Genomic DNA, 14657 nt, shown 5'->3' with positions numbered 1-14657 from the left:
CAGTCAGCTCCCCAGGGACAGTCGCTGAGCTCCCTGTGCCCCCAGCTACCTCTGGAGAGCAGAAGGGGAAAAAAAGAAGGAGGACCTTGTACACTTCTGCAGTTTAACCTGAATGTAGCTTCATAATGTCAAGCAACAGATGCTCCTACAGTACATGCCACGTTGTAGAGTATGGGGAAGTGTCAAAGCTTTCCAGCTAAGGTTGCCGGATCTTCTGATGACAGAAAATGAAGGAATCTTAAAAATATGCTCTTCCAGCTACCCCTACAATCAGGCACAGGTAGATTATAGAATGTTTAATAAGTGCCTAAGTAAGCTGTCCTGACATCACTAGTCCTTTATTTAAGGCACTGATAGAAGAAGAACTAATTATTCATGAATATTCCAAGTACTACTAGGACAAACAAAGCATGTAAAGAGACAGGTATGAACATTCTTAAAAATGTGACCCAAGTAAAAATAATTCATGTTTCCCAGTCCTGACCTTTGAATTTTTGTGGCTGTGATACTATTTTTTGTGGTACTGCTTTGTGCAATAACAATATAGACACAGAAAACCAAGCAGACTTTTGGAAAGGTTAGCTAAAAATTAGTCAGTTTTTATAGCTTGCTGATAAAAGAATTGGTATAGTAGAAATTAAGTTTAGGCCGTGGATAAAAATATAGAGCAAGACACATGGCTTTCTTAATGAAACGAAATTACTTAGCCTTTTAGTGAATTTGTATGTTACATTGGAAATCTTTGTAAACAGGGTAACTAGTGTATTTTGGAACTCAGTATTCACATAAACTACTAAGGAAATAATTCTGGGATTTCTGAGAGGTTCAAAGTTACTGTTTGAATAACAGTATGACTCTGAAGACATCATGATATAGGAAGGATGTAAATAAAATACTAAACATATTTAAAATATTAAGTATTCAAACTGTATTCAAAATATATTCAAAGTACATTGTGGAGCACTAAGCAAATGGATGGAGCACAAGCAAACTGTGTGATTTAGGTATAAACACTGGGAATTTAGGAGTCTTCTTGATAGTAAACAATGTTTATTATTGATGTTCTTTAACTTCTATGTTGCCATGTCTACCACACAAATGTGCCATATTTCCAAATGTACAAATTGTTTAATAGCATTCATGGAACTGTTTAGAAGGAAGAGATGCATTCAATAACCATCAGAGATTTACCTGGCCTACCATTATCTGACAATCAACACCTCTTCGCTGGAGCTTGGAATACAGACAACCAAAGATTCATTGTAAAACCAGAATGTATGACTTGAAAAGCTGAAAGGAAGAATGCTTAAATGCTTAACAATAGACTGAAATGATAGGTAAGAAGGTTTTGATAAAACTATGATTATTTTTTTTTTTAAAGAAAAATTCATGCTTTCTCTCAAAATGCTTTCCAGGAAATACTTATTTTCTAATCAACTCTAATCATAAGTTACTAAGGGCACTAATCTTTTTTTTTCTCCCTCTGACAAGAAAAACGGCAATTAAACTACACAGATGTCACTTGTTCTCAGGAGTATGTCCAACTGTGTCAAAATAGTATTACCTGTAAAAGACAGTAAGCAGAATTTGAAAACATTAGTGTAACCATCCAGGGGCAGATTACATTCAGGCTTATGCAGACATGAGAGTGATGAGGAGGGGATGTGAGTGTGTTTGGGCAGTGGGGAGCAGGTTGTAAAGGGTAGAGGAGGATACAAGAGAGCTCCATCATTCCCAGTCTTGAGTTCACTTGCAGTCAAAAGAGACAGTATGTTTTTCTCAGCTTTGTAGAAATATCAAAAGCATTGAGAACAGGATCCATCATTTCACCAAAGGGGACAGGGATTTGACCCTATTCACTCATGCACTGACCCACAGAGCTTGTTGCGTACATGCACTGTGTATGTATATTACACTTTATTAAGAAGACTCCGACAGAGGCTGCTAGGAGCCTTTCAGGACATTATACAGTGTAATGTTCTCTGAGTGACTACCTCTGCTCTTTGGAGATGAGGTGTCAGAGGTAGCTAACCCAGAAAGATCCAAGAAGTCTTTAGCATCTTCATGTTGGCTAACTGTGCTTTCCATATGTGACGTATAGACAGTCCATAAACTAAGTTGAATAACTGTGGTCAATCTGTGGCAACCTTAATTAAACTTTTACAGAGCAAATTTAGTTAACCATTCAAAGCATATTTGTGAGATTCTCCAACATGAGCAGCTTACCCTCTACCTTTGTGAAATTACTGTTAGTCATTCAGTAATTTCTGCATCATCCTATTTAAACCTTCCCCCGTGGTTTTAGAATTCTTTCTGCTTACTAATCCACCACAGGGGAGTGATATGTAAACATGCAAATATATTTTTATAGGCATTTCCTGTTTGTGATGGTAGGTTCTATCAAGCCATATTTATAGCCTCACCAAGAATTATTTATAATTCATTTGCCTCACATTCAATTGAATTAATTTAAAGGTATAATTCAATTTAACAAACACGCAGCTCGGTGTATTGAGCAATGAGATGTACTGCAGCTGTTTCAGGCACCTTGCACTTCACCCCATCTTTCTGTTTTCAGCCAGCCTCCTGGCTTGGTAGTATTTGTGTATATCAAACCAGGTACCACGCTAGAACAACAACATACCATAACAAGACAACAACAGCTTTTAACCTCCAAGCTATGTAACTTATCTAGATATCCAAAATTTATCTGAATTCTCCTTATCCATGCAGAGTACATCCTTTACTGTGCAGATCTCTATTACAAAATCCTGTTGATGTGAACTATTGCACTCTTGCTGCTAACTCTGCTGAAGTCCATTATAGACAACCCTTTCCTGTGATTTATGCCTCATTATAAAAATCAAATTTCTTGGTTGTCAAAAGTAAATTGACTGCAGCAAGCTGAAGGAACAAACTCTCTGACATACAGAGTCATCACACCAGCCTAAGGGTGTAACTTCAAATGTGATAGGATATGCTATAAATACAGAGCTTCAGAAAAGAGAGAAAAACTGATCAGATGGAGTAAAGAAAGTGCTGTCTTTCTCCTAACCTTAACCCTAACCACCAGCATGGGCTGAGACTTGGCCCACACCCACAAACCATAACTCAGATTTAAAAAAAAAAAAAAAAGAAAATGTTGGAAGAAATTGTTCTGCAGGATACTGCTCTTGCCAGCCCTTTTGCAGCCCCACTGCAGCTGAAGATCTAGATATGGTCACTTTCCTAACACTAAATCTAATCTTACCCGCAGTTTTAATCATAAGCCTAAAATGTATTATGCATTAAGACATAACCTGGGACCCCAAGCCATGGTTGAGATGAAAAAGTAATTTCAGGAGATATCTTTCTGTAGGCTGCCTCTTCCCTTGGCAGCCCACATGCAGCATCAGTCTGCCCAGAGCCAGAATTTGTCTCTCTCCTGACCCTTCACCAAATTATAATGTTAACTCTAATGGCCAACAGAGACTCAGCTTCAGCCAAGAACATACAGCCATGGCCCAGAAGAAAAAGTTTGCTGGGGAGAAATACTTCGGCAATTTACCCCTTCCCTTAGCAACCTCTTTGCAGCCCTATTCCACTGGGGATATAGGCTTTGTCTCTCTCCTAACTTTAATCCTAATTCTATCACAAAGGATGAGCCTTACCAAGGATGCCAGCCATGACCCAGATGAGCACAGTGTCAAGAGAAATATTTATCAGACTAATCCTTCCCTCAGCACTCTCTTTGCATACACACCCCCAGAAAATCTCTACACTTTGTCAGTCTCCTAATCCTAACTCAAAACCCAGATATCATTGTGGGCATACCCACCACTTCCCTTTCCAGCCACTTTGAAACAGAATGGCAAGAATCTGCCTCTCTTAAACTAAGACTAACCCCAACTTTTTAGCTTGGTATTGGCTCTGCACTAGCCCAGGACATCCAAATATGGTACAGATTAAAGAGTAGTCAGGGTAGAAACCTTTTGACAGCCAGTCCCATCCCCTGGTATAGCCTTTGCAGATCCACTCAAATGAATGCTCTAGGTTTTGTCTCTAAACCTATATCTTAACCTTAAAGGTTACTCTAACTACAACCTTACTGCTTGTCCTTTGTTGAATCCCCCATGCATGACTAGATAAAAAAAAGTTGTCAGGAGATGAATACTCTTCCAGCCTACCTCTTTTGGTAGGCCCTTTACAGTCTGACTCCAGCAGGAGCCTTAGGCTTTTTCTCTCTCCTAACTCTAAATCTATCCCCAACTCAAAGGGTGGTCTGAAACTTACCCCTTGCTCTCAGGAGTAGCCCTACTGAAAAAAAATAAAAATAAAAAGCCCAAGGGAGAAATCTTTCTGTAGCCTACCACTTTTCTTGGCAAATTCTTTCCGTTCCCAGTCCTACAGGAGATCTAGCCTTTTTTCCTCTCCTAATCCTCATCTCATCTATCCATAGCCCTATGCCTTGACCTTGGCTGAGCCTCAGGTGAGGATCCCCAGGTATGGCCTAGATGAAAAGGTGGATGAATCTTTTTGTAGCCTGCTACTTGTTTGGCAGCTGCTTTACAGCCCCACTTCAAAAGTAGGTCTAGCCTTTGACTCTTCCCTAACCTTAATGCTCCCTGTCGTAGAGGGTTCAGCCCTAGACCAGGACTCCCAGGCACCATCCATACAAAAGTGTAGTCAGGGAAGAAGTCTTTCTATAGCCCACGACTTCCTTTGGGAGCCCCTTTGCTGCCTGGTCCAATGGAATCTCTTGGGTTTCTCACTCTTCTAACCTTGACTTCAATACCAGGAGTGGCCTGAGCCTTACCCAAGGATCCTTAGCCATAGCTCAGGTAAAAAACTGTTCAGTAAAATAATCTTTCTGTAACCCACTACTTCTTTTGATAGACCTTTTGCAGCCTGACTTTAGCTGGAGCACTGGGCTTTGTCTCTCTCCTAATTTATCCTCTAAGCCCAGGCTTGGGCTCAGCCTCACATCAGGACCCTGCTTTCTACCTTTTATACCACACAATGCCATCAAAAATGTCACTGTGAAAAACAAAGAAAACTATGTGTAACTAGTGCAATTTCAGAGTAAGATTGTATTTTTGTTTCACATGTAAGTCACTGATTTATATATCTAATTATTTGCTGAATTAAAATAAGAAGCACAGCACATCTTCAACAGACCCTTCATTATATCTTTCTTCATTGATCTAATCAACTATTCCTCATCAGTGCTGAAACACTACTTATATTCCAAACCTCCTTCCAATCATCAGCAATTCTAGCAAAAGAAAAATTTTAAAATTAACAAGGATATATACTGTATATAACCTTTTAAAAGAAACCACTTTTAAAATAAAACACAGGTTTTAGGTTTATTTTTTTCCTTAAAAAAAAAAAAAAGATAAACATAAATTTATTTTATTTGAAAATTTTCCAATGAAATTAATAATTGCATTGAGACAGTTTTTTTTTTTTTTTTACACACATGCATAAATATTACAGACTCTAGCTCCAGCATTTTTTCTCAGACTTTCTTCATTTTTCCTACTTTGCAGCTATTTTTTGGCTTACTTTACATGTATTGCTAGTTTTAAAACATATTTTCTTCTTCTGTTTGCTTTCAAGGTATGCAAGTTCATTGTTTGAATGCACCGAAACTGTCTATCCCTGACCCCTTGTTTGGTTACACTGGCTTCTGCAGCTGAAGTTATTATATAACCAGTTGCATTTCTTACTACCTTTGACTCCTCCATGCACATGACAAGAAGCTATTTACAGCAAGGTTAGCAACAGACAGCTTTGGGGCTGAATCAGGAACACGGTATAAACTCACGCCTCCAGCTTTGTAGTGAAACACCTTAACGATCTTGTCAAAAGGCCACAGTTACATTAACTTTGCTGATTATTTTTAAAAGTATGTCCTTATTCTGCTTATATTAAAGAGTAGCAGATGATATATAGAAATTTGCAAAAGAACTTTTTCTACGTTCTTGCTATATCTAGGAAGTCTGAGTGTATTTACTTTATCCACATCATGCTCCCTTTTCTCCATACCTCCTTTCTCTGTACACACACACACACACACAAAATCACTAGATTCGTTTTATTTTATTTTTTCTGTTACTGTTTGCCATTTACAATCCACCTTAAAACTTGGGAAAAAAATCAAGTATTATAGTTACTGTTCTATGTATTCTATACCAACAGAGCAACTGACATCATCAAAAGAGAAGAGCTGAATATGTCAAATGCATAACATCAACAAACTGAAGGTGTTTCTTTTGCTGACATACCCCTTCAAACTTTAAAGCCAACTTTAAAGCTCTTAGCACAAATTCTGACTTTATACTACAGACTGAAATTAGCAATTATACAAGGCTTTCAACCAAAATGGTTTATTAGTGGTCCATACCCCATCCCTATCATATCCGAAGAATGCCATGGCCTTACAATGGCACGCTTTCTGAACCCTTTCCAGTTTCAGATATTTCCGATCTCTTTTAATACCTCATTGCTTTTGCATCAATTACAGCCTGACCTAAAGCCACACTGGCAGTGAAAGTGATATATAGTAGAATCCATTTAAATGAATTTCTGATGAAAGAATAAAACTGTTAAAAGAATAAATTTACTGCACAGATTTATACAAATCCTGTATATGCACTGAAATCCTCTTAAAGGAAAAACTGATGGAAGATTAAAATGTTAAATGAATTAAAACCCAGCATCCTAGTGAAATATAATGATTATTTGACCTACTAAATGAATAGCTCCAATAACCATACAATGGTAAGTATTCAAATATATGTCAATTTTAAATATGTAGTGAAAAAATGTAAGGCAAACAATGATCAATGGGAGTATCTGTTAAGACAGTAAACTTACAAAACAGCAGTGAAATGTTCTTGAAAAGTCTTTGTTCACCCAGGCATGAAGCTAGCCAGTCCTTCATTTCTGTTGAGAAAGAGAATTTTAATGATTATTAAACGCTTTTAATCACATAGCATAAATGTAATTTTTGCTTTGCTCAATTTCAACATATCCAAATGTCTAAGAAAGCCATTCTCTTCCCTTTCAGCTGAGCTCTCCACTTGTGGCAAATTGTTAGCGATCTGTTTTACAAAAGATGTTGACCTATGTCTGCCATTAGGGCTGGCTGTATTCCATTTCATGGAAAGTATCTTTTAAAACTGTGCCAGTGGAACTGACAAAAAAGTGTTGTGAGCACTGTAACATTATTTAACATTTGTAATTTTAATGCACGTTCAAAGACATAGCAAATAGACACATTTTTAATGTTACATCTAAGTATTAGCATTGCAATCCTAAAAAAAAAAAAAACTGTTTTGTCTTTCACCATAAAAAGTGGTATTTAAAATAATAAAAATGATCCTATTTATATATATATATATATATATATATATATATATATATGCTTTACCTGTACAACTTGGATTTGGCTAGCTCTTCAAATAACCGGGTTCAGGTTTAAATCCCAGATTAAACCACTAAAAATGTGAACTCTAAATCCCCTGAAATGTGTTTAAATCAATTTTATGCATCAGCTTCCTACCTGAGAAGAGTTGAGTTCATAATCAGTTTAGGTCATAGGTGAAATGAGTTTGTCAGTTGCAATCTAGTCTGTAATGAATTTATATCTTGATGACAAAAATTACTGTACTACCCAATTAAATATTGCCTGAACCCACTGTTCATTAAAGATTGAGACCCAGTGATGGATATTGGAGACTGAAGTGCATTTTTGGTGTAAGAAGATCTATACAATCCCTAGACAGTCCTGTCTTGGTAGCAAGCTGCTCTGTTTGGAAGTGGCATCCTTGCCTCCGTCAAGTCTTTATATTTTCACCATATCATGTTTATATGGCCTTACTAGTTTCAAAAATATCGTACCAAGAAATATTAAAAACCTTGAGTCACAGCCTTCTTTACAGAATATGCTTTGTAGAAATTCATGATTTCTTTTAGTGGCTAATTATGCAGCTGTGATTACTTTTATGCCATTTAACTCAAAGCCTATATTGTTGAAAACAGAGTGTCTGTATAAGGCAAAGCCTTTATTAAAGGGTTCTGGCTAGCAGTGAAGCATGCTGAAAACTAGAACTTACCTATACAGAGGGAAAAGAGAATATATGTGAACTGAAGGCCACCAGAAGAATGCATATATAAGGATACAAAAGCCCCTAAGGGAAGGTTAACTGTGAGTCCTTTGACTTTTCCCCTGACTCTCCTGTAAGATTCAAGAAAATACGGGGAAGGGAAACTTCTGACTGCCTGAATGACAAAATCCAAAGAAAATGTCTTAGGTGATTTGATAGTGGAAAAGTTTAAATGTAGAATTTCTTCTTGATTACATGGAAAATATCTCCCTTGTGTTCCACTCACACTGAGATGTGAGACTACAGAGAAATTTTTAATTTACCAAAACTCCATCTAGCATTATGTTCTGGTAATTGATACACAGTAACAACCATAAACAAGAAAGATGTAAATAACAATGCAAGCACTCCACATATTCCTAAAACTGTGTTCTACTGTACCTTAGACAACACAAACGTACATTGAAAATACAAGTGGGTGATAATAGGGAAAGACAGAAGATTAACTCCACAGAGACAAACATAGAGCACGCATGAAATACACAGGTAGTCATCCTGGCTATTAACACATTAAAAGGCACAAAGACTCTAGAGATTTCTAAGTTTCCACGGAGACATCTGGTACAACCAAGTGTTCAAATCTTACCCCATGACATCCCGATGTGGGGGAAAGAGAGGGTCAGCCCGTTGACAGATCGTGGAAGTCAGAAAGGTATCCTTCATGATGGTATCTTCCCTAACATCCCCTTTCTCTTAAGCCAATTTACATTATCCGCTGATCTATTCTGTTTAGTGACCAGTGACAGGACCCGCAGGAATAATGTCAAGCTGAGGCAGGGGAGGTTCAGGCTAGACATCAGGAAGAGGTTCTTCACTGAGAGGGTTGTCGCGCACTGGAACAGTCTCCCCAGGGAAGTCGTCACTGCACCAAACCTGTCGGAGTTTAAGAAGCATTTGAACTGTGCACTTAGTCACATGGTCTGAATTTCTGGGTAGACCTGTGTGGTGCCAGGAGTTGGACTTGATGATCCTTGTGGGTCCCTTCCAACTCGGGACATTCTATGATTCTATATTGTGTCAGGGGTTTTTAAATTAGAGATCTGATGAAGAGATGATCAGGTCTGAAATTCAGTAAAATGCACTAAAATGCAAGTCTGCCAGCCTATCTTATTGAGAAAGGTATGCTTCTTGAGAGCTGGCTAAAAACCAGCTCTTGTTGACAAGCTGTTGTAGATATCAACTGCTGAAAAGAACAGGAGATAGCTGGATAAGGAACAGGAAGTCTCCAAAACCAATTAGAATCATAACATACCCTCAGCTGGAAGGGACCCAAAAGGATCATTGAGTTAACTCCTGGATCCATACAGGACCACCCAAAAATAAGATCATCTGTCTGAGAGCATTGTCCAAACACTTCTTGAACTCCTTTGGGTTCGGTGCCATGACCACTTCCCTGGGCAGCCTGGTTCAGGGCCCAACCACACTCTCAGTGAAGAACCTTTTCCAAACATTCAGCCTGAACCTCTCATCCCAGTTCCATGCCATTCCCTCAGGTCCTGTCGCTGGTCACAAGAGAAAAGAGATTAGTGCCTCCACCTCTGCTCCCGCTTACAAGGAGGCTGTAGGCCATCATGAAGTCATCTCCTCAGTCTCCTCTGCTCTTGGCTGAACAAACCAAGTGACCTCAGATACTGCTCATTCACCTTCCCCTTTAGACCCTTCACCATCTTCATAGCCCTCCTTTGGACACTGTCTAATAGCTTCATCTCCTTTATATACTGCAGCACCCAAAACTGCACACAGCACTCGAGGTGAGGCCACACCAGCAAAGAGTAGAGCAGGACAGTCGTGTGGCCAGCTCTCTAACTCATCAAGATCTCTCTGCAAGGCCTTGACAGAATCAACAGCTCCTCCCATTTTAGCGTCATCCACAAACTTATTTAGCATACCTTCAAGTCCTACATCCAAGTCATTTATGAAAACATTGAAGAGAACTGGCCCTAAAATGGAGCCCTGCAGAACCCCTACAGCGACTGGATGTCTGCCTCATGTAACACCATTTGCCATAACCCTTTGAGCCTGACCCATCAGCCAATGGTTCACTCATCATGTTAGGTATTTGTCTAGCCGTATGCTGGACATTTTGTCCAGAAGGATTGTGTGTGAAGCAGTATGGAAAGCTTTGCTGAAATCCAAAAAGACTATGTCTACCTTCTTCACCTGGTCAACTAGGTTGGTGGCCTTGTCATAAAAAGCAATTAAGTGTGTTAAGTAGGACCTTCCTGAACCCATATTGGCATTGACCAATGACCGCATTGTCCTTCAGGTGTTTTTCAACAACTCCCAGAAGAATTTTCCCCTTAATTTTACCAGGCACTGAAATGAAACTGACAGGCCTGTAATTACCAGGGTCTTCCTTCTTGCCCATCTTGAAAATTGGAATAACATTTGCCAGCTTTCAGTCAACTGGGAGCTTTCTGGATTCCTAAGACCACTGAAAAATAATTGAGAGAGGTCTCGTGATGACATCAGCTGGCTCTCTGAGTACCCTGGGATGAATCCGATTGGGCCACATGCATCTAGCTGGGGCAGTAAATCCTGTACAAGTTTGGGGTTGGCTGGGAGTTTATCATTCCTGCAGTCACAGTCCTCCAAGTCAGGGCACCTACATTCCCAGGGCCCATTATTGGTGTTGAAGACAGAGGCAAAGAAAGCCTTAAAAATCTCTGCTTTTTCTATGTCCCTGTTTGTGACATGATCATCTTTAATTAATGCACTAATGTTAATTTTGGTCCTCTTTTTGCTGCTAACTTATTTTAAAAACCCTTTTTATTGTCCTCCACAGTACTGGCCAACTTCAACTCTAATTGAACTTTGGCTGCACAATTTTTTTCCCTACAATGGAAAACAGTATCTTTGTTGTCCTCCCTTGTTGCCCAACCTTGCTTTTAGTGACCATACACTTTCTTTTTCTGCCTAAGTTCTAAAAGAATATCCCTGCTTAGTCAAGCTGACCTTCTACCCTGCATGTTTGGCTTCTGATATTTCGGATTTGCTTGCTCCTGGGCTCTTAAGAGGTGGTACTTAAAAATCACCAGCACTGATGGACCCCAATGTCTTCAAAAGCAGTTTCCTAGGAGACTTTACTAATTAGTTCCCTGGACAGCCTGAATTCTGCTTTCCCCAAATCCAGGGCTGAAGTTTTGTTGGCAGTTTTCCTCCTATCACCAAAGACTTTACACTCAACTACTTCATGGTCACTATGGCCAAGATGGCCACCGATCACCACTTCACCCAGTAGACCCTCTCTGTTCACAAGAAACTGATCTAGGAGGGTGCCTTTCCTGGTCAGTTCTCTTAGTACCTGCACCAAGAAGTTATCAACAAGGTGTTTTAGGAATCTCCTGAACCTGTTCATATCAGCTGTGTGGTATTCCCAGTTCACATCTGGCAAGTTAAAGTCACCCATAAGGACAAGGCCAGCTAATCCAGAGGCCTCTCTTAGTTTCTTAAAGAATATTTCACCAGTTTCATCATCCTGGCTGGGTGGTCTATAGGAGACTCCCACAACAACATCCCCTTTATTTGCTTGTCCCTTAATCCTTACCCAGAGGCTCTCAACTGTGTCATCGCCAACTGTAAGCTCCATACAGTTCAGGCCCTCCATTGCATACAGTTCAACCCCCCACCACACCTGCCCTGCCTATCCCTTCTGAAGAGCCTATAACCCTCAATCATAACACACCAGTCACAGGATTTCTCCCACCAGGTTTCACTTATGCCAATGATATCATAGCTCTGGGACTGAGCCAAGGCTTCTAGCTCCTCCTGCTTGTTCCTCATGATGCATGAATTGGTGTAGAAATATTTTAAATGTGCTTCATTTTATCCAGCACCTTGTGGAGAAGAGTGAAGGATCGCACTAGCATGCAGTCCCTCAGTGTGGCATGCCATCCCATAGCTTATCACTGGCAGGCCTGGTTTTATCCCTTTCCCCCTTCAAATCTAGTGTAAAGTTCTATTGATCAGCCCTGCTAATTCTGTGCAGAAATCCTTTTCCTCCTCTGAGAAAGGTGCAATCCATCAGGTGCCAGCAGTCCTGGTATTGTGTAGACCATCCCATGATCAAGAAAAAAATTAGGAGTCAGTAAGCCTCAGGTGAGAAATTGAAGGTTTTACAGAAGCCTGTTTTGGTGATGGTTTTAATGGGCCACATAGAATGCGAAGTTTTTCTTGAAAATAATTTTTCTTTAATGACAAACTAGGTGAAGTGTGGAATACATTCCAAGAAGCCATTCAAAGCAAGGATGGGGAGGATGCCAAATATATATGCAACACCTTTTGAGAGATACACAAATGTTAGCTTTATGGGACATCAGTAAAATGTTAACATGAGGAAGCACTTGACTGTTCAGTTGTCACATATAAGTAACAGTTTGCATAATGCAATATTTGCAGTAAAATCTTTGGCCATGCTCCAGAGAAAACTGCATTTCCATTCTTGTCTCTTGGGACTCCTCTTCTCCCCAAAGACTCCTCCTTTTTAACTGGTCAGCCCACATCTCTTTCTAATAGTATTAAGACGAGAGTAAGCTCACCATCTCTGACTGTCCTGCTGGTATTTCAACACTCAGATCGGGTATCAGCAACCTGTCCTCTAATTTTCTCTGCCAAACTCTTCTGTTGAATGCTTTCTTGTCTCAGTCATAAAGAAGACCGAATCAACACAAGGAGGACTGAAACATCTTTTAGCTACAGGAAAAGAAATAACTGAATCAGGATCTGAAGCTATGAGTGGTGCTTAGTGAGTTAATCTGTTTTAATCCAAGAAAATCAGAGTCAAACCGTGCTCATTAAGAGGACTTGAATTTTTAATTATTTTTAAAACAACCTAGGGAACATCTGACCTCCCTGCCAATAATTTCTCTGCAGTATTTATAAGCATTTTTGAAGGTGCTGATTACAGTAGTGAATGTCAATAGGATTCTGTATACTATTAATGTTATTACAGGACTGAATGTCAATAGGATTCTGTCTACTATTAACGTTATTACTATTGCTGTAGTACTCTGAAGCTGTAATTATGGAGCAAGGCCTGCCTCTTCTATGTGCTGCACAGATCCAGTGTAAATGACAGTCATCATCACAAGAACAGTATGAGAAACATTAACACTTAACACAGATCTACATAAGGAAAAATGTAGAATAGCGCTGGTCAGCATGAAAGAGTGCAGTTAAGTCACCAGTGCCTTTATTGAAAAGGAGAATTTTAAGGAAGATTTGAAGCATGATAAAACGTTAATTTTTCAGATGTATAATCAGGATCATTGCCCAAGGATGAGGACCATCTTGAGAAAGATTTGAGAATGTAATTAGTGCTCAAAGGAGGCTGGACACTTCCGCTGCCTAGAGATAAACATGGGCATCTCAGTAATAATCAAGGTGAAGATGAGCAGCTTATATTTGATGTAATACAGACAGGAAAACCAGAAGACAACAAAGAGAAAGGTGACAATACTTTAGCTGTATGTTATGACAAGATTTTAGTGTCATATCAACATGATAGGCCTGAAATGGAAAGATAGCTATTAGAAAAAATGGTATTTGCATTTGCTTGTAAACTTGAGGGTATAGAGAGTGGAAGGAAAGCCAGCAAGCTCTCGTTTTCATTGCACCCTCCAGATAATCAGAGAATTCACATGGTGAAGAGATGTGTAAAGACTCATATAGAATCCCAGGAGTATACAGAACCAAGGAACCTTGGACAATTTCAGTAAAAATAGATCGTTGTCAAAAGTGGTTGATATGTCAAGAAGAATGAAAGCTGAGCAACAGTTCTGGACTTTGCTGAGAGAAAAGGTGTTAGTGAATTTGATGGGAGAGGTCTGATAAAACAAAAAGGGACAAAAAGTGATGGTGTAACTGGGAAATGGACCTTCAACATTCTAAAGAGTACATTCAATTAAATAAGAATGAAAAGGAGAAAGAAAACTGAGAATGTACTTGTACAGGCACATGAAGAACAAGGACAGAGTAAAGAAGGGAATATATACAGATGCAAGGCAGACTGAGGACAGAATAGAATGGTATTGATGCAATGCAGGTAATTAGAGAAGGAAGACTGAAGAACTTGCACCTGAGTCAGAAGAGAAGATGACAATAAAAAGACTGAAAGGCAGCCAGCAGTAGGGCAAATGGACACTTCATGGGAGAAAGGCACATACAGTTTTCACTGGAAAAAAATGCTGCCAGTTTGTGCAGAGGTGTCAAGAGCAGGGGTGTAGAAGGTTTAAAACAGGGAGCCAAGGTGGGAAAAATGTGACTGAGGTAGTAGGCGTGGGGTACAGTTGAGATGGAAGAGAAAAACTGCTTAGTCAGAAAGACTATAGGAAAGAGATTATTTTGCAGTAGGGGAAGACAGGTGTGGAGCAGTGGCTTTCATTGAAATGCTGCAGTGTATATGTATAAGTTCAAAAAAGTGAATGCTGAAAGTGATTCAGAGTTGCAGCATAGTGGGGCAGACCCTGCAATTAGAGAAGACATTGGTAGAAATTACAGTAGAAG

General features: G+C 39.4%; 1 long non-coding RNA gene across 2 annotated transcripts in view; it reads right to left on the bottom strand.

Moving 5' to 3' along the window:
- Positions 1 to 14657, bottom strand: part of LOC121074322 — a 40963-nt gene that overhangs the window by 12897 nt on the left and 13409 nt on the right. The window contains exon 3 of one of the 2 annotated variants that reach the window (XR_005822283.1): positions 12199 to 12845. The exons of the other annotated variant lie outside the window; for it this stretch is intronic. This is a non-coding gene — a long non-coding RNA (uncharacterized LOC121074322). Of the gene's footprint in view, positions 1 to 12198; positions 12846 to 14657 lie in introns of those variants that run through there. 2 annotated transcript variants of the gene reach the window in all.

This window comes from Cygnus olor, chromosome 1 (genome assembly GCF_009769625.2).
Source record: "Cygnus olor isolate bCygOlo1 chromosome 1, bCygOlo1.pri.v2, whole genome shotgun sequence".
NCBI lineage: Eukaryota > Metazoa > Chordata > Aves > Anseriformes > Anatidae > Cygnus > Cygnus olor.
The sequence above is the reverse complement of the archived record's forward strand: the minus strand, read 5'-3'. Positions and strand labels throughout refer to the sequence as shown.